At 45.4% G+C, this 25,998-nt stretch overlaps 1 protein-coding gene across 3 annotated transcripts in view; it reads left to right on the forward strand.

The window, feature by feature from the left end:
* The window catches only part of rfxank (regulatory factor X-associated ankyrin-containing protein), an 830,559-nt gene that overhangs the window by 609,605 nt on the left and 194,956 nt on the right, over positions 1–25,998 (forward strand). The gene's annotated exons all lie outside the window — the stretch shown is intronic.

The raw sequence follows: 25,998 nt of genomic DNA on the forward strand, positions 1-25,998 counted from the left end.
TCTCTTCAGTATTTTGAGGCCTGCTGTATTTAGTAGCTCAGGTTGTGAAACATACAAGAGAGCAGGGCAGAAAGGTACCTGGTAGGCAATGAGCGTTAGTTCTGAAATCTTGTTCTGCAAACTTTCTTTTCCCCTCAAGTAAAGAAAGGCTGTGTTGGGACAATGAACGCAACAGTAAATTTCATCAATGTCTGCCTGTAGTGAGACTCTGCTCCTGATACTTGGGAAGTGGCGATGTTGTTTATTGAGGGCTGGTAGGTGGAGAAATTCCACATCTGTAGAACAAATTAAGGTCTAATCTCAAACAGTTACGAAATGAGACAATGACTTCAAGCTTAGCCTCTGAACTCATGTACAAAAATCATCCATATGCTGCAACTGCATTGGTGAAAATATGGGTTGACCTTGGTACTGGAATGAAAGTGTGGTAGTTTGAACAGTTTCTCAATAGACTCATTGCAATGCACCAGGAAGCTCATCAGAGGTGAGGTGGCAGTGGTGCTGCAGGTAATGCAGCTGCCCAATAGTTCTAGGATTCTATCCTGACATTTAGTGCTGTCTGTATAAAGTTTGTACATTCTCTCTGTCACTGTGTGGGTGTCCCCAGGCGCTCCAGCTCTCCTACTTTCCAAATGCATGATAGCAGTCAGACCAATTGGCTCCTGGAAATGGGACCGAGTAGGGGTGAGTGGTAGGAGAATGAGAGAACGGGTTATAGGGAAGGGAATGGGAATACTTTGAGAGCCAGCATAGACCAAATGGGCTAGATAGCCTCAATGTCATAAAGAAATATGGTACTGGGAAAGACAATGTACTGGAATAATTAGGCAGCCTTGCTTGATATGGAACTGCACTATGAATGGATCTGTTACACTGTTGCTGGTTAAGGTCACAGCTGCCTCATAAAGCAAACAGAAGATGGAGACGTATCTGCAGATATGCCCAAAGCACAGCAAAATGACAGGAACAATACACTTCCTATCACTCACCCACAGTAGGCCTCCTCTATTACACTAGACGGTGGGGGGCATCCACCAGTAAACCTTCCTCTATTTGTACCAGCTAACATTGCAAACACCTGAATCAGTCCCTGCTGACACTAATTACTGCTAAATAATCTTGGCTAAGCACATAATTAAAGTAGTGAGAGAGTCTCGGACCAGAGGGCACAGCCTCAGAATAGATGGACGTCCCTTTAGAACAGAGATGAGGAGGAATTTCTTCAGCCAGAGGGTAGTGAATCTGTGGAATTCATTGCCACAGACGGCTGTGGAGACCAAGTCATTGGGTATATTTAAAGTGAAGGTTGATAGGTTCTTGATTAGTAAGGGCATCAAAGGTTATGGGGAGAAGGCAGGAGAGTGGGGTTGAGAGGGAAAAATAAATCAGCCATGATCGAATGGCAGTGCAGACTCAATGGGCCGAATGGCCTAATTCTGCTCCTATGTCTTATGATCTTAACTGTGAAACAGCCACTACCCAGTAGTTTATTTGCCACTGACTAACGATGTGAAGTAAGCTACATTATTGTCAAAATCAAATTAAATTGAATGTTAATGCTAACAGCAAATATAACTAAATCCCAGGGTAAAATCAATCCCCAAGATCATTAAATTCTCCCACTCACCAAAATCCTGAGTTCATTCAGTCACACATCTAATAAAATTGCACGTTGTGCAGCAAAAGTTCCTCCACTGCCGTCAGAAATCGGATCTTTCAGAGAAACCGACGACCTTTGCTGATAATTCACAGATAAACAAGGAACACATTGCACAGGATTTGACAATGAGGTGGCAATTAAAAGATTTGTAGTGTGACACTAATACGTACATTCCCAAAACTCCATGTCCAGTGACCAGCTAGAGCTTCCTTCACTAATCACAGACTTCCTGTGCAAATCAACTGTGAGCTACTTCCTCTGACAGCTCGTTCCATATACCCAATGTTCTCTGTGTGAGAAACTTGCCCTTCAGATCTCCTTTCAGCTTAAACCTGTGCCCTCTAGTTTCAGACAGCCTTACCCTTTGAAAAACACTGTGACTATCTACTCTTTATATGCCCTTGTAATTTTATAAACATCTATATGGTCATCTCTCAGCCTCCTGCACTCCAGTGAGAACAATCCTAGCCTATCGAATATCTCCTTGTAACTAAAGCCCCACCATTCCCGGCAACAGCCTAGTGAATCTCTTCTGCATTTTTTCTAGCACTACCACATTGTTTCTATAGTGTGGTGACCAGAACTGCACATGATGCTCCAAGTGTGATCTTGAACAGCTGCAACATGATGACCCACACCTTATGCTCAATGCTTTGGCCTATGAAGGCAGGCTGGATAAAGCCCTTTTAACTACTCTATCCACTGGTGTCATCATTTTAAGGGAGCTATGAACTTGAACCTCAAGGTCCCTCTGTATTTCTTTGTTGGCAGGAGAAGGGAGCTCAGAGTAGTTGTCCAGATGGAGAGGTACAAACATCCAGAGGAGAAACAGATGAATGCATGGTCGAAGAGCTGGTGCAGGGATTCAGCTTCTTGGATCACTGGGATCTCTTCTGGGGTAGAGGCTACCTGCATAAGAGGGATGGGTTGCACTAGAACCAGAGGAGGACCAATATCCCAGCAGAGAAACTTGCTTTTGCCACCAGGGAGGGTTTAAACTCGATCGGCATGGTGGTGGGACTCGAGAGAATGAAGTCAGTGAGAAGACAGGGATACATGCAGCAACCAAAATGTGTAAGCCCAGCAATCGGGATAGCCATGTCCACAGTAAAAGGGCAGAGAGGACAGCTGCTTCAAATTGCATCTATTTCAATACACATAGCTTAACAGGTAAGGCGGACGAACTGAGAGTGTGGATTATCTCTAGGGACTGGGATATTGTGGCCATAAAAGAACAATGGCTGAGAGAAGGGCAGGACTGGCAGCTCACTGTTCCCGGATACCAATGCTTTAGGTGTGACAGAGGTACAGGTAAGAGTGGAGGGGGTGTTTTCTTTTTGATGAAGGAGGACATAACAGCAATGCTTAAAGAGGATATTCTTAAGGGATCATCTAACGAGGCCATTTGGGTAGAACTTAGAAATAAAAAGGAGATGGTCACCTTGGTAGGGTTATATTATAGCCCCCCCAATAATCAGCGAGAACTTGAGGAGCAGATGTGTCAAGAAATCGTACGTAGTTGTGAGAATAATAAGGTAGTGCCTCTGGGAGATTGGGCCACCCAAAATGCAAAGGGCCTGGATGGGGCAGAATTTGTGTGGAGCGTACAAGATAGTTTCCTCACGCAATATATAGAGTAACCTACTCAATACTGGAGCTCCTCTTAGGGAACGAGGTGGGCCAAGTAACTGAAGTGGCAGTTGTGGAGCACTTTGGGTGCAGTGACCACAATTCTATTAGTTGTAAAATAGTTATGGAAAAAGATAGAACAGGTCCACAGGTTAAAGTCCTGAACTGGAGCAGGGCCAACTCTGAGGGCATTAGGCAGGATCTAGATGGGGTCCACTGGGTGACTCTATTTAAAAGCAAAGGACCAGTTGGCAAGTGGCAAGGGTCATATTAAGAGTCCAGGGGCAGCATGTTCCTGTTAGGGTGAAGGGTAGACAGACCAAGTTCAGGGAACCCTGGCTGATAAGAGATATTGAGGCTCTGGTCAGGAAAAAGAAGGAAGCGCACATCGCATTTAGATAGCTGGGTACAAATGAATCCCTCGATGAATATAAAAAGTTTAAGACCAGGCATAAGAGGGAAATCATGACGGCAAAAAGTGGGGATGAGATGGATTTGGCAGGCAGAGTTAAAGATAATCCCGAGGTTCTTCAGTTATATTAACAGTAAAAGGATGACTAGGGAGAGACTAGGTCCTCTTAAAGACCATCAGACCCATCTATGTGTGGAGCCACAGGAAATGGCTGAGATTTTTAATGTCTATTTCACCTCATTGTTTACGAAGGAGAATATCACAGCTGCCAGAGAAATGAGGGTAATAAGTAGTGAGGTCTTGGATCATATGCTTATTACGAGGAAGGAGGGATTTGCAGCCTTGAAGCGCATTAAGGTGGGCAAATCCCCAGGGCCTGACCAAGTGCACCTCTGGACCTCATGGGAGGACAGGAAAGAAATTGAGGAGGCCCTTGTAGAGATATTCGATTCATCGTTAGCCACTAAGTGAAGTTCCAGAAGACTGGAGGGTGGCTAATGTTGTCCCATTCTTCGAGAAGGGTGGCAAGGACAGCCCAGGGAACTACAGGCCGGTGAGCCTGATTTCATTGTAGGAAAGTTACTGGAGGGAATTCAGAGGGACAAGAGCTACCATCACTTGGATATTCAAGGCCTGATCAGGAACAGTCAGCATAGCTTTGTGTGTGGGAGGTCATATCTGATGAATCTTTTGGAGTTTTTCAAAGAGGTAACTAAGGGGATAGATGAAGATAGGGCAGTGGAGGTTGTCTATATAGATTTTAGTAAGGCCTTTGACAAGGTCCCGTATGGCAAGCTGATCTAGGAAGTTAAGTCGCATGGGATTCAGGGGGAGCTATTGAGGCTGATTCAGAATTGGCTCGATGACAGGAAACAGAGAGTGATGGACGAAGGTCGATTCTCTGACTGTGACTAGTGGGGTGCCCCAGGTGTCAGTGTTGGGACCTCTGTTATTCATCATGTATGTAAATGATTTGAATATGAATGTACATGGCATGATTAGCAAGTTTGCCGATGATACTAAATTAAGGGGTCTTGTTGATAGTGAAGCAGGTTGCGATGAATTGCAAGGAGATCTTGATCAGTTATGGAGTTGGGCTGAGGGATCACAAATGGATTTCAACTTAGATAAGTGTAAAGTGATGCATTTTGAACAGTTAAACCTGGTAGGACTTATACAGTGAATGGTAGAGCACTGACAAGTGTTTGTGGAACAGAGGGACCTGGAAGTACAAGTGCACAGTTCGCTGAAAACGGCCGTGCAAGTAAACAGGGTGGTAAAGAAAATGCTCAGCACTATGGCCTTCATCAGTCAGGCCATTGGGTCTAGGAATAGGGGCATGATGATGCAATTATATAAGTTGTTGATGAAGCTGCGCTTGGAGTATTGGGAACAGTTTTGGTCACCCTGTTTTAGGGAAGACATTGTCAAACTGAAGAGGATGAAGAAGAGGTTTACAAGGATACTGCCTGGACTAAAGGGCCTGTGTTATAGGGAAAGGTTGGCCACATTCGATCTTTATGCCTTGGAGCATAGGAGAATAAGAGGTGACCTCATAGAAGTTTATAAAATCATTATGGGTGTGGATAAGATGGATGGAGCTAGTCTTTTCCCCAGGGTTGGGGAATCCAAAACTACAGGGCACAGATACATGAGGGGAAAGATTTAAAAGAGACCTGAGAGGTAACTTCTTTACAAAGAGATTAGTGAGTACCTGGAATGAGCTGCCAGAGGAAGTGGTTGAGATGGGTGCAATTGCAACATTTAAGAGGCATTTGGATAGGTATATGGAGAGGAGGGGGGGTGTGCTTGGAGGGTTATAGGCCGAACGCGGGCAACTGGGACTAGCAGGGAGGATGCTGTGGTTGGCATGAACCAGTTGGGCTGAAGGGCCTGTTTACATACTGTATTACTTTCTGACTCTATGACTCTAAACTGTCCAGTGAACAGAACAAACAGGTAAGTGCACATCAGGGGAATTCAAAGCTAAATTGTAACTATTTTAATGAAAGGTGTATCGCCAGTAAAGTAGATGAATTCAAAACTTTAATTAACACAGAGGTCTACAATATTGTTATAGAGTCATAGACCACTACAGCACAGAAACAGGCCCTTCAGCTCATATAGTCCATGCAGCCCTGATCTTCTGCCTAGTCCCATCTACCTAGTCCCATCTACCTGCACCGGGACCATATCCCTCCAAACCCCTCCCATCCATGCACCTATCCAAACTTCTCTTAAATATTACAATTGAACCCTCATCTAACGCTTCCGCTAGCAGCTTGTTCCACACTCGCACCACCCTCTGAGTGAAGACGTTTCCCCCCAGATTCTCCTGAATATTTCACCTTTCACTTTAAACCGATAACTTCCATTTCTAGTCTCACCCAACATGAAGGGAAAAAGCCTGCACACATTCACCCTATCTATACCCCTCATAATTTGTATATCTCTATAAGATCTCCGCTCATTCTCCTGCACTCCAGGGAATAAAGTCCTAACCTATTCAACCTTTCCCCATAACTCAGGTCCTCAAGTCCCAGCAACATTTGTGTAAATTTTCTCTGCACTCTTTCAAGCTTATTGATATCTTTTCTGTAGGTAGGTGACCAGAACTGCACGCAATATTCTAAATTTAGCCTCACCAACATCTTGTAAAACTTCAACATAACCTCCGAACTCTTGTACTCAATGCCCTGATTTATGAAGGTCAAAGTGCCAAAAGCTCTCTTTATGACTTTATCTACTTGAAATGCCACTTTCAAGGAACTATGGATCTGTATTGTCAAGTCCCTCTGTTCTACCACACACCTCAGAGCCCTACCATTCACTGTGTAAATTCTACTGTGGTTTGTCCTCCCAAAGTGCAACACCTCACACTTGTCTGCATTAAATTCCATCAGCTATTTTTCAGCCCATTTTCCTAGCTGGTCCAAGATCATGCTGCAAGCTTTGATATCCTTCCTCGTTGTCCACTGTGCCCCTAATCTTGGTGTCATCTGCTAATTTGCTGATCCAATTTACCACATTATCGTATAAATCATGAATATAGATGATAAACAACCACAGACCCAACACCATTCCCTGTGGCACACCACTAGTCACAGGCCTCTAATCAGAGAGTTAACCATCTACTACCACTCTCTGGCTTCTCCTGCTAAGCCAATGTTGAATCCAATTGGTTACTTCATCCTGAATGCTAAGCGACTTAACCTTCTGGACCAACCTCCAATGTGGACTTTGTCAATGGCCTTGCTAAAGTGCATGTAGACAAAATCCACCGCCTTCCCCTCATTGACCTTCTTGGTAATCTCCTCAAAGAACTCTATAAGATTGGTTAGATATGATCTACCACACACAAAGCCATGTTGACTATCCCTAATCAGGTCCTATATATCCAAATACTTATATATATCCTTGAATGCCTTCCAATAATTTACCCACGACTGACGATTTCCTGACTTATTCTTAGAGACTTTCTTGAACAATGGAACAACATTAGATATCCTCCAGTCCTCTGGCACCTCACCTGTGGCTAAGGACATTTTAAATATCTCTGCCAGGGCCCCTGCAATTTCTGCACTAGCCTCCCACAAGGTCCGGGGGACACCTTGTCAGGCCCTGGGGATTTATCCACCTTAATTCACCTCAAGACATCCAGCACCTCCTCTTCCATAATCCGGATATGGTCCATGACCTCATTACTCTTTTGCCTCAGTTCTATAGTCTCTGTGTCTGTCTTCAGAATAAATACAGATGCAGAAAGTTCATTTAAGGTGTCTTCCATCTCTCTCAGCTCCATGCTTGGATGACCATGCTGATCTTCAGAGTACCAATTTTGTCCCTTGCTGCCTTTTTGCTCTTAATATAGTTTTAAAAAACCTTTGGGATTCTCTTTCACCCTATTTGCCAGAGCAACCTCATGTCCTCTTTTGTCCCTCCTGATTTCTCTCTTAAGTGTTCTCTTGCATTTCTTATACTCTTCAAGTGCCTCATCACTGAGACATGATTGAAGGACAGGCAGGACTGGCAACTCAATATCCCAGGGAATAGAGTTTTCAGGTGAGAGAGAGTGGGGAGCGTCAGGGTAAGGGATATTGCACTGTTAGTTAAAGATTCTGTTACTTCAGCATTGAAGGAAGATACCACAGAAAACTCCTTAAACGAGGCCATATGGGTAGAGATTAGAAAATAAAAGGGTGTCATCACTTTGATGTGGGTATTACAGACTTCCTACCAGTCAACAGCAGAGGAACAAACCTGCAGGCAGATATCAGAGAGATGGAATAAAAATAGGGTTATTGTGCTGAGGGAATTTCAATTTCCCAAATATTAACTGGATTGCCAAAGCATTAAAGGCTCTAGTGGGGCGGAATATTTGAGGTGTGTCCAGGAAAGCAGTTTTATGTAAATAGACTAATGAGGGAAAGAGCATTACTCGACCTTGTCTAGGGGAATGTTGCTGATCAGGTGGAGGGACTGTCAGTGGGGAGCATTTTGAAGATAATGAACATAACTCCATATATTTTAAAGTGGTGTGGAAAAGGATAGGGATGGACCAGGAATAAAGTTCTTAAATTGGAGGAAGGCCAACTTCATTAACAAATGGGAGGACCTGGCAAAGAAAAAACATAGAACATATCCAGCCATGTGTGAGGTCTTGGACTTTAGGAGATCAAATACAAAGGGAAAGATCCTTAGCAGCATTAATGTAAAGAGCTATGTTGGGGTTCAAGTCCATAGCTCCCTGAAAGTGGCCACACTAGTTGATATGGTGGTAAAGAGGGCATTGGGCATGTTTGCCTTTATTAGTCAAGGCATGGGGTCCAAGGGTCAGGAAGTTATGTTGCAGCTTTATAAACCTCTGGTTAGGCCACATCTGGAGTATTGTACAGGAACAGGTCCTTCAGCCCACAATATTGTGCCAAACTAATTAACCTTATGGCAACTAATTACACTAATCCATTCTGCCTGCACCTAGTCCATATCCCTCCATTCCCTGCACATTCATGTACCCAGCTAAGAGCTTCAAAAACATTTGCCTCCACCACCAGCCCTGGAAGCACATTCCAGGCACCCACTACTCTCTGTGTAAGAAATTTTGCCCTGCACATTTCCTTTGAACTTACCCTCTCTCATCTTAAATACATTGCCCTCTAGTATTAGACATTTGGACCCCTGGAGAAAGATACTGGCTGTCCACTCGGTCTATGCTTCTCATAATTTTATAAACTTCTATCAGGTCTCCCCTCAGCCTCCTCCACTCCAGAGAAAACAACCCTAGCTTGTCCAACCTCTCCTCATAACACCTACCCTCTAATCCAGGCAGCATCATGGAAAAACCTCTTCTGCACCCTCTCCAAAGCCTTCACTTCCTTCCAATAATGGGGCAACCAGAATTGAATGCAATAATGCAATACTCCATATGTGGCCTAACCAGAGGTTTATCAATCACTGGTCAGACCACACTTGGAGTATTGTATGCAGTTCTGGTCACCGCCCTATAGGAAGTATGTGATTAATCTAGAGAGGGTGCCACATGTGTTTGGTTCATTCTTTTTGCGACCTTCGAGGGACCACCCTGTTTCACTCCAGGCCAAGTAATGTGGAATGGCGCTGGAGAAATCATTGGTGAGATGTGCACTGTTTAAGGGTTGGGAACATTTTAGTTAGTGTCCCTAGTAGCATAGAGCCGTGCCTGTACTGAATCAAGGGGTGGCAGCTGTCCTATTGTTTTTCCTTGATTGTATGAACATAGTTTGTTGTGTGTGTGTGTGTGTGTGTGTGTGTGTGTGTGTGTGTGTGTGTGTGTGTGTGTGTGTGTGTGTGTATTTTACCCCGTTGCAATTTTCCCACACTGACTATAAACCGTGCGTGTGTGTTATTCCCGTTACCATTTTCCCCGCTCATTTTTTGTAAATAAATCATTTACTGCCAGACCGTGTTCAGAGTCCTTGCCTTTTGAGATCCCGAATCTGTTTCACAATATTTTGCATTGTGAGCAGGGTCTCAAAGGTCTAGGCTGAACACAGATGTGGGGAGGGATGTTCTGGAATAGAGGCAAGAAAGCCAGTGCAGACACCGAGGATAGGATTCCCAGGTGGACTGACGAGAGGGAGGGATTTGGGAGCTTGGCCAGCATGCTGGTGGACCACGGTAGACCAGCGGACTGGGCCGAGCAGTTAGACCCCCGTGGTGAGAAAATGGGGCACAACGTAGTCTCCCTCTTCCAGAAGTCAGGGCTCCCCAAGGCTAAGGGGAGTCAAAGGGGTGTCTTCTGGCTGTTTGCTTCCCTCCTGAGATGCCAGGTTGGGATTACTGGCCAGATACAAGATATGTGTCACCAAAAAGACAGGGGGATAGAGGTGCTCCAGCAATGCTGCTGTACGCTACAGGAGGCAGTCCAGGCTGCAGACCCAAGCCAATGACCTCAAGACCATAGGTACTAAGGTTGCCTGCAGGTTGATCCAAATGCAACAGGTACAGGCAGCCCGTCAGTCTGGCTGGGAGCCAGACCCGCTCAAATTCGTGCCCTGGTCCAGCGCAGCGACAAGCTGGATGCATGGCTGGGGTATGGGGATATATGGATGGATAATGACGAGAATGGGTCCCATCACACCTGCCCTACCCCCTACCCACCCGAACCCCTGCATGCTCAACCTGTCACCATGCAGTCCCAGGTCTGCCACAGAGGGAAGGGGGGTGAAGATGAGGAGGCCACAGGGGAACGTGCCCGTGGTCACGCCGAGACTATGGAGACCTGGGATTTCTCAGCCAAGGAGCTGACCCAGCTGGCGGATTGGTACTGCCAGCTGCCGGGCGAGGACCTGACCACATGGTTGCTCCAACTGTGGGATGAGGGGGCCCCCATTGTGAGCCTCTCTCATCAGGCAGTGAGCACCCTGGGGAGCTTGTCCAACCAGCAGAGTGTCAACAATGCCCTACGGGCACCACAGGAAGGGATCTGGGACGGCACTACTCTGTGGGATCGGGTAGTGACTGCCGTGAGGGTCCGGTACCCTACCCTTCTCGAGTGGGACTTACATGGGCGATCGCAATGGAACACGGTCAGTGAGGGCACCAGGGTCATTAGGGACTGGGCGCTGGTGAACGGCATTTACGAGGGAGCCCGCGATCACAAGTTTTTAGAAAATAACAGGGTGACCAGTGCGCTAGCGGGATACCTGGTCACCACCACACATCCCAATTTGAGGCCAGTGGTCCTTGTCCTCATGGGACCGGCTAATGGGAAGACCGTGCAGGACGTCATCACCCTCCTGGAAGGGCTAGAGTACTTGCAGTGGTGGGCACCCACCCAGGTCCGTAGGGCAAAGATGAGGGCTGGAGACACAACCCCTTGTTTTACATGCAAATGACTATACTTGGAACTGCTGTGCGTAGGGTGGACCACGCCAGCTTAGATGGGATCCCGACCTCCACCATTTACGCGCTGTGGAAAGAGCTTTGTAGGGGGAAATCTGGCCAGTGGAAAACCCACCCTGGGATCAAGCCTGACACAGGGGCACGTCCAATCTCCGGACCACGCGGGCTGCCCCCGCCAACACTGCCTCTGCCCCTCCCCCGCTTGAAACAATCTCTCGTGCCCTCAAGGCTGAGCTCCAAGACCTGCTGAGAGAGGAAATGTCCCATCTCTGCCAGCAGGAACCTTCACCCACTGGGTAGCAGACCTCTACACCCCCTCCCACAGGATGAAGGCCAGGGTCCCGGTGCATTTGTTCCATTGCCCTCTCCCGCCCGGGAGACCGGAGGCCACATGTACCTGTAGCTGTACATTGGGAGAGGGGGAACATACATAGGTGGATGACGCTCATTGACACGGGTGCCCAACACACCATCATCCTGGGTGACCCCGCCGGGTAGAAAGGGACACAGATGCAAACAGAGGGTTAGGGGGTTCCCTTTTACCTGCGAGGGAAGTCACGATCCGCATGGCCATCGGAAACCAACCTCCTTGAACCGTAAAAGTTTTGATAGCGTCTTCACCTGAGTGCATTCTGGGAATCAATGTTTTAGAGGGACAGTCCCTCCATACTAACTGGGGCAAGCTTACGTTCGGGGTCGCATGGGCTACAGTCGTAGTTGGGGCAGCCTAACGGGAACCAGATGTTGTCCCCCTCCCTCCAAGGTCATCTATAGCCGACAGTACAGAGCGCCAGGGGAACACCAAGATATCACTGAGGCCATCCAAGCCCTACTGCAGGAGGGTGTCATTAGACCCACAGCCTCTCCCTTCAACGGTCCCGTCTGGCCTGTCCACAAAAAGAATGGGATGTGGTGCATGATGGTGGACTATAGACACCTCAACAAGTCTGCCCCCCTTCGCTGCCGCCATGCCCAACATAGTCACTCTAGTGGAGGACTATGCGAGGTGCCTGGACAAGCCTCGGTATGCAGTGGTGGATTTAGCCAATGCGTTCTTTTCCATTCCCCTCCATCACATTCCCAAGACCAATCTTCATCTACCTGGGATGGGAGACAACATACCATCTGTCGCCTACCTCAAGGCTATATTCATCGCCCCACTATCTGCCATGGTTTAATCTCCTGTAAGAAAGCCACATTCTTATGGGGACCCAAACACCAGGCTGCTTTTGAAACACCAAAGCAAGCTGTTGAACAAGCACTGCCACTTTCTCCCCGCCAGGCAGGTGTCCCTTTTGAATTACAGATCTCGGCCAGTGAGATGGTCACCGAATGGAGCCTCTGGCAGAAGATCCAAGGTTGCAGAGTCCCGCTCGGTTTCTGGACCAAATCTCTGTCACTTACACCGATCCTGCTGGATGACCTTCAGATGAACTGTTCGCATAGACTTTTCGCTCCTGTGGGTTTTGGCATATCTGTTTGGGGGGGCCCGAATGGCAGCCCCCCCACCACTCCCCTCACCACTACATAACATCTCTTCCAGTGATCCCCGATGGGTGGGTATTTCTCTCCCTACAATTTGACCTCCACCCGAGTCCTGACTCTCAGGGTCATTCCACAGCCAGTGAGCAGACCTAAGGAATGCTGGTGCAGGCTCCCGAATGAGCACGGTTCCACCCTTTCAGTCAGTCACAGCGACTGCAAGCGAGACTGGTATTCGGGTGCCCCAGTGACCACTGCCGATGGTGTCGTTAAGCTGGGGGCTCCCTGGATTTTGAATGGGACCCACTGGATTTGCAGCCACCGTGCCTACTCATGGCTCCCTGCAAGCTGGTACAGTTGCTGCTATCCAGCATTTGTGGTGCCCTACATCCACTCCCTCGACAACCTTGGGGAGCACCTGGCATACAGCAGCCACCAGGACAAGAGGGCCATTACGGAGGTGGAGAGGTTTTGGATGATAGCCTTTCCCACATATGGCACGGCCCAATTGTCCCGTGAGGTCATCTAGATGACCAGCATGCTCGAGATGCTGGCCAACAAAATGGCAGTGGCACTGCAACACATCGATGATGCCCTGACTCAAATGGCGGCAGAGCTGATGGCCGTCAGGATGGTCACTCTGCAGAATTGAATGGCCCTGGATTACCTACTCGCTGCTGATGGTGGTACCTGTGCAATGATTGGTAAGGAGTGCTGCACATTTATCCCTGATGAGTCAAGGAACATCACCCACTTGACTGCTCACATTTGGGACTCGGTAGCTAAAATTCAAAAAGTGAGGGACCAGCTCCTCCAGCACGACACCTCATGGGGAAACTGGTGGCCATTTGGGTCTCTAGGGGGATGGTGGACAACTGTCATCCACTGGGCGACTACTCTCACTCTTGTTGTTATTGTTGTCTGTATATTATGTTGTGCTTGCCAGATTATCAAGAGCACGTCTGCCTTTCATTAGTGCTGTATACTGACATACAGTTTTAGGCTCAGAAATAGTTGTTACCATGATTGGCGTGTGGTGTGACTTCCAAGGGGTGGATTGTATTGTGGAGGGTCGTGGCTGTCACAGGAGAGAACTGCCCATTACCTGGTCAGAAGACACACCACTGCCAATCGAAGTTTGGCCCCACACCACCCATCAGCGCACACCTGACCATTGGTCCCTTTAACTACTTTTGTACTTGGCCTTAGGCCATTGGCCTTTGTGATTGATTATTGGTATTGGCATTGGTTTATTATTGTCACTTGTACCAAGGTACAGTGAAAAGCTTGTCTTACAAACCGATCGTACAAGTCAATTCATTACACAGTGCAGTTACATTGAGTTAGTGCAGAGTGCATTGATGTAGTACAGGTAAAAACAATAACAGTACAGAGTAAAGTGTCACAGCTACAGAGAAAGTGCAGTGCAATAAGGTGCAAGGTCACAACAAGGTAGATTGTGAGGTCAGAGTCCATCTCATTGTATAAGGGAACCGTTCAATAGTCTTATAACAGTGGAGTAGAAGCTGTCCTTAAGTCTGGTAGTACGTGTCCTCAGGCTCCTGTGTCTTCTACCCGATGGAAGAGGAGAGAAGAGAGAATGTCCCGGGTGGGTGGGGTCTTTGATTATGCTGGCTGCTACACCAAGACAACGAGAGGTAAAGACAGAGTCCAAGGAGGGGAGACAGGTGTCCGTAATGCACTGGGCTGTGTCCACAACTCTCTGCAGCTTCTTGTGGTCTTGAGCAGAGCAGTTGCCATACCAAGCTGTGATACATCCTGATAGGATGCTTCCTATGGTGCATCAGTAAAAGCTGGTGAGAGTCAAAGGGGACAAATCTTTAGCCTCCTGAGGAAGTAGAAGCACTGGTGAGCTTTCTTAGCCAAGGCATCCATGTGGTTTGTCCAGGACAGGTTGTTGGTGATGTTCACTCCTAGGAATTTGAAGCTGTCAACCCTCTCGACCTCAGCACCATTGATGTAGACAGGTGTATGTACACTGCCCCCTTTCCTGAAGTCAATGACCAGTTCTTTAGTTTTGTTGACATTGAGGGAAAGGTTGTTGTCATGACACCATGACACTAAGCTCTCTATCTCCTTCCTGTACTCCGATTCATCACTGTTTGAGATACGGCCTACAACGGTGGTATTGTCTGCAAACTTGTAGGTGGAGTTTGAGCAGAATCTGGCCACACAGTCATGAGTGTATAGGGAGTAGAGTAGAGGGCTGAGGACGCAGCCTTGAGGTGCACCAGTGTTGAGAATAATCATGCCGGAGGAATTGCTGCCTATCCTCACTGATTGCGGTCTGTTTGTTAGAAAGTCAAGGATCCAGTTACAGAGGGAGGTGTTGAGTCCTAGGTCTGGGAGTTTGGTGACAAGCTTGCTTGGTATTATTGTATTGAAGGCAGAGCTGTAGTCAATAAACAATAGTCTAATGTAAGTGTCTTTACTGTCCAGATGCTCCAGAGCTGAGTGAAGGGCCAGGGAGATGGCATCTGCTGTAGACCTGTTTCGGCGATAGGCGAATTGCAATGGGTCCAGGTTGTCTGGTAGGCTGGAGTTGATGAGTGCCATGACCAACCTCTCAAAGCACTTCATGATGGTGGATGTCAGAGCCACTGGTCGGTAGTCATTGAGGCATGTTACCTTGCTTTTCTTTGGTACCGGGATGATAATGATCTTCTTAAAACTGGAGGGAACTTGAGATTGAAGCAGGGAGAGGTTGAATATGTCTGCAAATACTTCTGCCAGCTGATCAGCACAAGATCTGAGCACACGGCCCGGGACACCATCTGGGCCAAGTGTTTTCCTCGTGTTCAGTCTTCGGAAGACTGATCTTACATCCTCCACTGTGATCACAGGTTCAGCTGCATTGGTGGCTGTCAGAGTGGATGGTGACAATCCACTTCCTTTTTGTTCAAAACGTGCATAGAATGCGTTAAGTTCATCAGGAAGTGATGCGCTGTTGTTAGCTATGCAGCCTGACTTTGTCTTGTAGCCTGTTATGGCATGTAAGCCCTGCCATAACTGGCGGCTGGTCAGGGACTCTATTTTGAGTTGGTATTGCCTCTTGGCATCCCTGATAGCTTTACGAAGGTCATACCTTGCTTTCTTGTACAGATCAGGATTACCAGATTTGAGTGCAGCAGTCCTCTCCTTCAGTAGGGAGTGGATCTCCCGGTTCATCCATGGCTTCCTGTTTGGGAACACCTGTATTGTCCTGATATAGGTATATGAGGGTGACCTGATAGAGGTATATGAGATCATGAGGGGCATAGACAGGATTAAAGCACACAGTCTTTTTCCCAGTAAGGAATGCTAAATACAAGAGGGCATAGGTTTAAGATCAGAGGTGAGAGATTTAAAAGGGACATCAGGGGAAGCTTCTTCACGCAAAGGTGTTTCTTATTTGGAGTGAGCTGCCAGAAATAATGGTTGAGGTAGGCACATTAGCAATGTTTAAAAATCATCTGGATAAGTACATGGATAAGAGAGGTTTAGAGGACTATGGACCCAACATGGCAGATGAGACTAGCTCGTTGGGCAACAGAATCGGCACAAACGAGTTGGGCCGAAGGGCCTGATTCCCTGCTGTATGACTCTAAATAAAAATAAAAAATTGAAGATAAATAAAAACCAAAAATGTGGGAAATACTTAGAATGTCAGGCAGCATCTGTGGAAAGAGAAACTAAGTTAAATTTTTTTGGTTTGTGACCCTTGTTAGAACTGAGAACAAGAGAAAACGGTTTAGTTTTCAGCAGGATCAAAAGCAGGGAGGAGATGAGAAGAATAAAAAGGAATATCTCTGATACAGTGAGACCAAATGGGTTTAATTTGGCAATTAGCAGATTTACTTCTTTGCCTGTGTTATGTGTTACTAATAGTGGGGTTGTGGTACATGCCAAATAGATAAGATTGTAATAATGGAGAAAGCAAAATTGAGCCCAAATCACAGATGGATGTTTGGCAGAAATGGCCAGTTCTGAAAAATGACCAAAAGAAAGAACAAATTACCTAAAGTGGGAGAAGTTGAGTCTGGAAGAACTTACTTCTCTCTTTCCCAAGCAAAATGTTAACTCTGTTTGTCTGAAATGCTGAGCGTTTCTAGAAGTTTCTGATTTCATTTGAGCTCTCCACCAAGTTGTCTCAAGAAATGCCATTAAGGTCATTATTCAGGACCACACTCAGGGTAGGCAAGCTCCTGAACTAGAGTCAAGGTTACCCATGAACCTCAGATGACAGAAAGGAAGTGGTGATACTCGCCAAGGTCAATGCGTCAGTCAGTATCATGTTTTCCTTATTTCAGAATTGTGCACCCAACATCACTCAGCCTATTTTAATTAAACTTGGGAATTTCATCTTCCTCAATGAAAACTTCAAACTCTACTGGCAGATGCTTTTACCGACAGAATGGTATAAACAAGGTCAAGACAGAAGTCTCTCTGTACCACCAAAGATTACATGTTTCAAGTACAAAGGACAGTAACAGATATCAAGTCCTTCTCTCAAACAGAACTAGCATACAAAGGCACCTTTGTCATCTGTGGCAGAAAGCTTGAACCAAGATCATGTATGCATATCACAAACATACTCACATTTTTCAGTAGTTGTAACTCATCAGCCCAGCTGGTGAGTATAGGGCTGATGCCTAGTTTAACACATCAAGCTTGTGCTGACCTGAACTGGAACAGTTGCCTGTTCATTAATACATCCTGAGTTTCTGTGCTCCAGACACCTGGAAATTTAGTTTTGTCTATTTATTCACTGGACATCACCAGCAAGGCCAGTATTTATCGCTGATCCCTAATTACTCTTGAGAATGTGGTGACGAGCTGCCTTCTTGAACCTCACAATCCTTGTGGTGAAGGTGTTCTGGAAAGTGCTGCTGGGAAGTGAGTTCTAGGATTTAAACCCAGTGACAATGAAGGACTGATGATTTATCTCGGAGTTTAGGATGGTGTGTGACCACATGCACCTGAACATTTTGTCCTATTAGCAGTAAAGGTCATAGGTTCAGGAGATGATATTGGATTAACCTAGGCAAGTACCTGCAATTCATCTTTCAGACGCACACAGTGCAAACATTGTTCATTGCTAGTGGAAGGAATGGGCGTTGAAGGGCTGAAGGGATACAGGGAGAAGATGGGAATGGGATGCTGAAATGAATGAGTAGCTGTGCTCATATTAAATGGTGAGCAGAACTAAAGGGCCAAATGATCTATTCCTGTTCCAATTTTCCACGTTTCCATCTACCAGTGAAAGTTTTATCATTCTTATGTCTTTGCCTGTCTATTCTCATTTTCTGTCTTGCTTTTCTTTATCAATTTCTTGGTCCTCCTTTACTGAGTTCTAAGATGCCCTCACTTGTCACTGAACACACTAACAAACTTTTACAGACGTACGATTGAATTGATTGACTAGCTGCATCATGGTCTGGTACGGCAATTCGAATGGGCAGGAATGTAAGAAGCTGCAGCAAGGAGTGCACTCAGCCCAACACACCACGGGCACATTTCCCCCCACCATCAGTAGTATCTACAGGAGGCGCTGCCTCAAAAAGGCAACATTCATCATCAAAGATTCCCACAATCTGGGCTGTGCCATCTTCTTGCAGCTGCCATCGGGCAGGAGGTACAGAAACCTGAAGTCCCACACCACCAGGTTCAAGAACAGTTACCTCCCTTCAACCATTCCATTCTGGAACCAACTGGCCAACCCTGATCACTACTATTTAATAACACTATGATCACTTAGATCACTTTTCACTAAAATTGACTTTTTTTGTTCTAATTGTGTTCTTTCTTGTAAAAATTGTGAATAATTTATGTTTAATTTATGTTTTTCTTGTGAATACTGTTTATACAATGCTCTGTGCCTATGATGCTGCTGCAAGTAAGTTTTTCACTGCACCTGTGTACACATGGACTTGTGCAGATGGCAATAAACTCGACTTTGAATTTGACTTTTTTCCTCAGGCCTCCTGTTAGTTCTGGCAACACTATAAGCCTCATCATTCAATTGAATACTACCTTTCATTCTTCTTGTCTGCCATAGATGAATTAATTTCTCTTTGTTTATGCATTACGGGAATATATTTCCTTTGCAACTTGCATATTATTTCTTTAAATGCTGACCATTGACTATCCAGTGTCATAACTTTTGGTGTGTTCACCCAATCATACACAACCAATTCTCTGCTCTTACCATCAAACCATTGGTATCCTTCATGTGGCTGGTTCAGTTGAATTTCTGCACAACAGTTACCAGGACATTGATGATGGGGACTCAGTAATGGCAATACCATTGAATGTCAAAGGTAGGTGGTTGCACTCTGTTGTTGGAAATAGTTATTGTCTGGTATTTTTGTGGCACAAATGTTTCTTGCCACTTATCAGGCCACATAAGAGGATTTTAGATCTGCGGGAGATTGGATATTCTGGGCTTGTCTTCTGTAGAGTGAACAAAGCTGACAGGTGAACTGATAGAGATATATAAAATTTGAGGCACGGAATGGCAGAATCTTTTTTCCATAGTAGGAGTATCAAAAGCAAGAGGACATAGGTTTAAGATGAGAGGAAGGAGTTTAAAGGTGATAGAAGAGGTAATTTTTTTTTACACAGAGAGCAGTTGATATGGAGTCATAGAGCAATTCAGCATGGATACAGGACCTTCGGCTCAACAAGGCCAGGCTGAACATGGTGCCACCCAGCTAGTCCCAATTAACCCATTATCCCTCCAAGCCCCACCACTCCATGTACCTATCCAAGTGCTTCTTAAGTGATACTATCACACCTTCCTCAACCACTTCCTCTGGCAGCTCATTCCACACACTCACCTCCCTTTGCGTGAAAACATTGCCCCTCAGGTCCCTTTTAAATCTTTCCCCTCTCACCCGAAACCTATGCCCCTAGTTTTGGCCACCCCTACCCTGAGGAAAAGACTATTACTGTCCACCTTAACTATGCCTGTCATAATTTTAAGCACTTTATAAGGTCGCCCTTCATTCTCCTACATTCCAAGGATAAAAGACCTAGCCTGGCCAAGCTCTCCCGATAACTCAGGCCTTCCCATCATGGCAACATTCTCATAAATCTTAACTGCATTCTTTACAGTTTAACCATGTCTTTTCTATAAAAGGGCGACCAAAACAGTACACAGTACTCCAAGTGCAGCCTTACCAATGACTTGTGCAACTGCAACATAATGTCCCAACTCAGTGCCCTAACTGACGAAGCCCAGCATGCTAAATGCCTTTTTCACCACCATGCCTACCTGTGACAGCGCTCTCAACGAACTATTCACTTGTACTCCAAGGTCCCTCTGTTCCATTACACTTCCTAGTGCCCTACCATTCATAGTATGTCTTATTCTGGTTTGACTTTCCAAAATGCATCACCTCACATTTATCTGTATTGAAGTCCATTTGCCACTCCTCGGCCCATTTCCCTAACTGATCAAGATCCCCCTATAATCTACAATAACCTTCTTCACTATCAACAACACCTCTTAATTTTGGGTCATCCACAAACTTACTGATCAAACCTTGTGCATTTGCATCCAAATCATTTAAAGAAATAATGAATAACAAGGGTCCCAACACTGACCCCTGCAGCACACCACTAGTCATCGTCTCCATTCCGAGAAACAACTTTCAACCAGCACCCACTGTTTCCTACCTCTGAACCAATTGTGAATCCACCTAACTAGCTCTCCTTGAATTCCATGGGACCTAACCTTTCAGATCATACAGGACCTAATTGAAGGCCTTGCTAAAGTCCAAGCAAATAACATCCACTGCCTGATCTTCATCCACCTTTTTGGTTACCTTTTCAAAAAACTCTAAACGATTTGTCAAACATGACTTTCCACGCATAAAACCATGCTGACTCCTCCTAATCAGACTCTGTTTATCCAAATGCTGGTAGATCCTGTCCCTCACAATTCCATCAAGTAACTTCCCCACCACTGATGTCAGGCTGAATGGCCTGTAGTTCCCTAGTTTGTCCTTGCTACCCTTCTTGAACAAAGGAACAACATTAGCCACCCATCAGTCTTCGGGAACTTCACCAGTGGCTAACAATGAAGCAAATATCTCTGCAAGGACCTCTGAAATTTCTTCTCTAGCCTCCTACAAAGTCCAAGGATGCACTCAGTCTGGCCCTAGGGTTTTATCCACCTTAATGTGCTGTAAGGCTGCACATACCTCCTCCCTGGTAATATGAATTTCCTCCAAGACATCTCCACTTGTTTCCATTATCTCTTGAGAAACCATGATTTTCTCCTCAATAAATACTGAGGAGAAATATTCATTTGAAATCCCACCCATCCCTTGCTGCTTGAGACATAGGTTGCCCTGCTGTTCTCTCCCTAGCCACCCTTTTACTCTTAATATAGCTATAAAACCTCTTGGGATTTTCCTAACCTTATCCTCCAGATTCACCTCATGCCCTCTCTTTGCCTTCCTGATTTCCTTTTGTTTTTTCCTTAATCTTTTTATAGTCATGAAGAGATTCACTCCTCCCTGACCTCCTAATCCCAATGTATGCTTCCTTCTCTTTCCTGACCTGAGCCAGAATGCATGGCCAGAGGAGGTGATGCAATCACTATGGTTAAGAGATATTTAGACAGGCATAGAACAATATAGTCCTAATTTGGAAAAATGGGATTATTATAGATTGGCAAAAAATTGGCCTGGATATGGTGGGCTTAAGAGCCCATATCTAAGCTGTAGAACTCTGCGACTCTGTGGGTCTAAACAATGACCATCCCATGCCAACAACACTCTGGGAATCACCACTGACGAAAAACTCAACTGAAACCCCCACATACATATTGTGCTTATAAGAGCAGGCTGTGCATTTTACGATGTAATTCATTCCTGATTCCCACCATTAACAAGGAAATAATCAGGAGAGTGATGGAATACTCTGCACTGGATTGAATGAGTGTGGCTCCAACAACACTGAACAAGTTCAGCACCATCCAGGGCAAAGCAGCCCACTTGACTGATGGCACATAAACCACTCTAAGCACTCATTCTGTCCACAGCCAGTGCACAGTGGCTGCAGTGTTCACCGTTTACAAAATATGGTGAAGCCACTCGACAAGGCTTCCCAAATGCATGACCTCAAAAGCCAAGAAGGACAAGGACAGAAGGTGCATGGACACACCACCACCTGCAGGTTCTGTTCCAACCACACGTACCATCCTGATTTGGAAATATATCCTTCATTATCACGAGGTTTTAATCCTCAAATTCCCTGATCAACTGCATTTTGGAAATACCTGCAATGGTTCAAGAAGATGGCTCCCCACCACTTTTTCAGCTGGAGACAGATAATAAGTCTTGCCACAACCCAATGAAAGTAAATAATTGGTATTTGTATTGGTATTGGTTTATTATTGTCACTTGTACCGAGGTACAGTGAAGAGCTTGTCTTACAAACCGATCGTACAGGTCAATTCATTACACAGTGCAGTTACATTGAGTCAGTGCAGAATGCATTGATGTAGTGCAGGTAAAAAACAATAACAATACAGAGTAAAGTGTCACAGCTACAGAGAAAGTGCAGTGCAATAAGGTGCAAGGTCACAACAAGGTAGATCATTAAAACATTTTTTAAAAATCTCGTCCCCTGAATTCCTGACTGGGTTTATTTGTGACTGTTTTATATTTATGAGCTCCAGCTCTGATCCCATCAGTAAGTAAAAAGATGAAATCTATGTCATCCCCTGGCTTCTCCTTTGAAGAGAAGAGGAAAAAGGAAAGAGACAGAGAGAGATAAGAGAGTGAAGGAGTGGGAGTATTTCAGATTAAAATGTATGTGCTTGGGTATCATCCCTGCATGAAGGATCCAAGTGATTCCATGCTCAGGCTTGGAAGTTGTCTCAGACTAGGACTGAGGTAGAAGGTCAGAATCTCAGTAAATCATTGCTTGCCCCTACTTTTAAAGAAGTAAAGTAAGTTCTAAAGTTTGGTGATGTACAGCTTCAGTACATATGGCTCTCAACAGGCCCAGAGAACCCTCACACATGGAAGTCGCCTATGAGTTTTGGCTCATAGCTCTTGAAATCTATCCAGCCACTGATGCAACAAATTAGCATGTTTACAGATGGGAAAACCCTATGTCTGTTCGTCTTGCGGGCCAATATGAAATATAACTGCATAGGGTCGATGCAAAGGTTCTCAACTTTTTTTTTAAATGTTCTAACAAACATTATGTTCCTCCCATGTGCCAGCTGCATTGCCCTCTTGGTCACATTACCTCGGCAAAGAAAAATATAATTATCATCTTTTTCTCTTTTCATTGTTTTTTTTTCCTTTATTTTCATTGCATACACTTTTTCTCTTCAAGTTCTGTGCAACTGATTTGTCCAGCATCTGACCACATTTCTGACCAACCTCCTGCTTAAGTGACTGCTAAAGTCTGCTGAGCTTAATTCTCCGTCTGACTTGAGCTTCGGACTTTTGTTGTCACTTGCAGTGCTGATCCGCTTTACAATTTCCATATTGAATGGATGCATCCTCAGATATTACAATTTCAAATATAGTGAGCCCGTTCTGCTCCTCATTTACACCTGCTACCCTGGAGTCCTGAGGATAGGAAGGGTGCATTGTGCTTGTCAATTATCTGCCAATGCCATTAAGCTGGAAAGAATGCACAGGAGATTTACGACGATGTTGTCGGGACTTGAGGGACTGAGTTATGGAGAGATGTTGAGCAGGTTGGGACTTTTTCATTAGAGCATAGGAGAATGTTGGGTGGTCTTATAGAGGTGTATCAAATTATGAGGGGCATAGACAGGGCGAATGTACACAGTCTTCTTCCCAGGGTTTGGGGATCAATATCGCATGGGCATAGGTTTAAGGTGAGGGGCAAGATTTAATGGGAACCCGAGGGGCAACTTTTTCACCCAGAGACCAGTCAGTATATGGAATGAGCTGCCAGAGGGAGTGGTGGAGGCAGGTACATTAACAACCTTTAAAGGTACTTGAACAAGTAAATGGATAGAAAAGGTTTAGAGGGATATGGGCCAAATGTGGGCAAACAGGACTAGCTTGGATGGGAATCTTGGTTGGTTTGGACCAGTTGGGTCGAAGGGCCTGTTTCTGTGTTGTATAACTCTATGATTCTGTGACCCTATGACTCTAAACTGCTGTGGTAATTGACTGAGTCTGAACCCAACAGTTTGCAACCCTTGAGGCATATTTCATCCCAAGGTGAGCTCCAAAACCCTCAGTTATTGATCTGTTATCTGCAAATAATGCTTCCAGTCATCTCTTGGTTAGACTTCCATATTGATGCCTACACGAGGAGCTCAGAGTCATAAAGTCATAGAGTTCTACAGCATGGAAACAGGCCTTTCTGCCCAACACATCCATGCCAACCGTTTGTCTACTTGAGCTCGTCCATTTCCTGCATTTGGTCCAAATCCCTTTAAGTCATTCCTTATCCATGTCTAAATGCTTTTTAAACATTGTATCCGCCTCTGCCACTTCTTCTGGCAGCTCATTCTATATACCCACCACCCTGTGTGTAAAAAAGTTACCCCTCAGATCCCTTTTAAGTCTTTCCCTCTCACCTTAAGCCAATGCCCTTTAGTGTTAGGCACCTCAAACCTGGGAAAAAAACTGTGACCATTCACCTATCTATGCCCCTCATGGCTTTATCATCCTGTGTAAGATCACCCCTCACCCTCCTACGCTCCAGGAAAAAGGGCCCCAGTCTATCCAGTCTCTCCTTAAAGCTCAAGCCCTCCAGTCCCAGTAACAACCTTGTTATCTTTTCTGCACCTTTTCCAGCTTAATGACATCCTTCCAATATCCAGGCAACCGGAACTGCACACAATGCTCCAAGTGTGGTCTCACCCAATGACTTGTACAGTTGCAACATGACATCCCAACTCTTCTACTCAATACCTTGACCAATGAAGGCAAGTGTGCCATCTACTTTCTTCATCACCCTGTCTCCCTGTGTCTCTTCTTTCAGGGAACTATGTACTTGGACCCCTAGGTCTCTCTGTCCTACAACACTTTCCAGGGTCCTACCGTTTACTGTGCAAGTCCTGCCCTGGTTTAACTTCCCAAAGTGCAACATCTCACATTTGTCTGAGTTAAATTCCATTTGCCATTCTCTGGCCCACTTCCCAAGTTGGTCATGATTCTCATGTAAACTTAGATAACTCTCTTCACTGTCCACTACACCACCAATTTTAGTGTTATCCACAAACTTACTGATCACGTTAACAGCATTATCATCCAAGTTGTTAATATCGATGACAAACAGTAGTGGACCCGCTTGCCAAAGACTTGCTGCCTTTACCTTAGCTCCCAACAAATCTCATACACGCCACTCTGGATGTATTGACCCACATTTGCTTACACTCTGGCATATCGTTAACTTAAAAAATTTCAACCTTTTTTTAAATTCCCCTCTGGCCCCTCCCATTCCCTTCAACCCTGTCCATCCCTACAACCATCTGACATCTCTGTGCTTCTCCAAATTTAGTCTTTTGTACAACTCCATATTTTTTCCTAACTAGGCCTAGTTCCCTACACTTACAACTGAAATTCCCTCCATGAACTCTTTCCTCCTTGAAGAAGCTCTCTAAAGCTCCCTCCTTCATTAAGTTTTGATGCAGTGTTTCAACCCGAAACATCAACAATTCCTTTCCCTCCCACCTGTGCTGCCTGACCCACTGAGTTCCTCCAGCAGTTTGTTTTTAGCTCCAGATTCCATCATCTGCAGCATCCTGTACCTCCTTGACTAAGCAGTTAGGTGCACTCTTATGTAGTTGCCGCACTTTACACTTTTCACAGTGGCTGTACTTACATCTTTCACTGGTGGTCTCAGATATCTGGAGGAAATGAAAACTGCCATAAAAATGCAAGCCTTTTTGTTTCTTTCTCTCTCATATTTCCTCATGCTATTTTGTAACATTTTGCTAAAGGAGTGATATAAATATTGAAGGAGGAAGATGGGAGAAAGAATGGACATAGAACATAGAACACTACAGCACAATACAGGCCCTTCGGCCCACAATGTTGTGCTGACCTTTAAACCTCGCCTAAGACTATCTAACCCCTTCCTCCCACATATCCCTCTATTTTAAATTCCTCCATATGCTCATCTAACAATCTCTTGAATTTGACCAATGTACCTGCCTCCACCACCACCCCAGGCAGCGCATTCCATGCCCCAACCACTCTCTGGGTAAAAACCTTCCTCTGATATCGCCCTTGAACTTCCCACCCATTACTTTAAAGCCATGCCCTCTTGTATTGAGCATTGGTGCCCTGGGAAAGAGGTGCTGGCTGTCCACTCTATCTATTCCTCTTAATATTTTGTACATCTCTATCATGTCTCCCCTCATCCTCCTCCTCTCCAAAGAGCAAAGCTCCAGCTCCCTTAGTCTCTCCTCATAATG

This window comes from Pristis pectinata, chromosome 24, assembly GCF_009764475.1.
Source record: "Pristis pectinata isolate sPriPec2 chromosome 24, sPriPec2.1.pri, whole genome shotgun sequence".
NCBI classification, from domain to species: domain Eukaryota; kingdom Metazoa; phylum Chordata; class Chondrichthyes; order Rhinopristiformes; family Pristidae; genus Pristis; species Pristis pectinata.